This window comes from Cynocephalus volans, chromosome 1 (assembly GCF_027409185.1).
Source record: "Cynocephalus volans isolate mCynVol1 chromosome 1, mCynVol1.pri, whole genome shotgun sequence".
Classification (NCBI taxonomy): domain Eukaryota; kingdom Metazoa; phylum Chordata; class Mammalia; order Dermoptera; family Cynocephalidae; genus Cynocephalus; species Cynocephalus volans.
This window is the reverse complement of record NC_084460.1, coordinates 86,142,803-86,144,173: the sequence shown is the minus strand read 5'-3', so window position 1 is coordinate 86,144,173 and position 1,371 is coordinate 86,142,803. Positions and strand designations below refer to the sequence as shown.

At 36.5% G+C, this 1,371-nt stretch overlaps 1 pseudogene; it reads left to right on the top strand.

Annotated features, from left to right (window-relative positions):
- Positions 1 to 285: 285 nt before the first annotated feature.
- LOC134382496 (transcription elongation factor A protein-like 8) lies at positions 286 to 649 on the top strand (annotated as a pseudogene).
- Positions 650 to 1,371: the final 722 nt, after the last annotated feature.

Below are 1,371 nucleotides of genomic sequence, written 5' to 3'. Positions count from 1 at the left end.
CTGCCTTCCTGTAAATCTACAACTATTCTAAAAATAGAAGAACAAAATGCTCTAATTTACAAGGTGCTCATAATGTAATTTAAAAAACAGAAACTAATAGTTCAGGGCCCGTTTCCCTGTAGCAGCTCCCTATTGCTGGAGCAGGAGAACAGTGCACTGGATCCTTTCAGAACTCTTGGTCTTTTGGATGCGACACAAATCGAGGTGAGAGAAGAGGGAGGAAAATCGCCTGGATCCCTGCAGTATTCATTTATTCAAAAAAAGAAATAACCAGAAATTCTCAACATGCAAAAGTCTTGTGAAGAAAATGAAAGAAAACCACAGAACATGCAAAAGTCTGAGGAAGACTGCCCTTCAGAAGATGCACCACAGGAGGCAGAGAGAAATCCTCAACCTTCCAAGGTTCTGCCAGGAAGCAGAAGGAAACCTTAGAGAAGGGCTGACTCAGCCTGGCCAGGGATTTAAAGAGGACACTCCCGTTAGGCATTTGGACCCTGAAGAAATGATAAGAGGAGTAGATGAGTTGTAAAGGCTTAGGGAAGAGATAAGAAGAGTAAGAAACAAGTTTGTGATAATGCATTGGAAGGAAAAACATTCACGCAGCCGTCCTTATCCTGCGTGCTTTAGGTCTGATATTCTTTTGGTCTGATATTAAAATCTGACCCGATTTCTTTCAGTTAGCATTTTCTAATGTATCTTTGACCTTCATTTTACTCTTAATCATCGGGTGCAATTTTGTTGTAGGTAGTTTCCTTGTTACCAGCATCTCGTTGGATTTTGGATTTTGGATTTTGACCCATTTTCCAGGTTTATTTTTCAGTTGAGAAATTTCACACATATGCATGGAAATACATTCATTTCATATTGCAAAGTAAAATATAACAGGTTATAAAGCAGCATATTTAGTATCAGCTCACATACGTAGGATAAAATTTCAAACTCTGTATGTGCGTGTATACATACACACATATATCAAAAACTTAACCGTGCTTATGTCGGTGTAGTGTGAAGTTTTGTTTATATTTTGTTGCATTTTGCTTATATGTATTTTTTAATGAACAGGTGTCTCACACAGACAAGAAAGTTAAGGATTTTTTTTTTTTTATGAGTCAATTTGCAACCAGCTTATAAGGGCAATGGGAGTACCTAAACTCTTGATGAACGAACTATAAAAAAGAAACGAAAACCTCAAATTACCTCTGCATCTCTTAGCCAGAGGAATAAAACTGGCAATTATTGCAGGAAAAAACAAAACAAAACAAACAGAAACCAGAAAAGAGAAACATTTCATACAGATTCCGTAGGAGAAAAGAAAAAGTACATTGCTTATTTTTCACATAATTATTATATACTTCCTTCTTAAAAATAGTT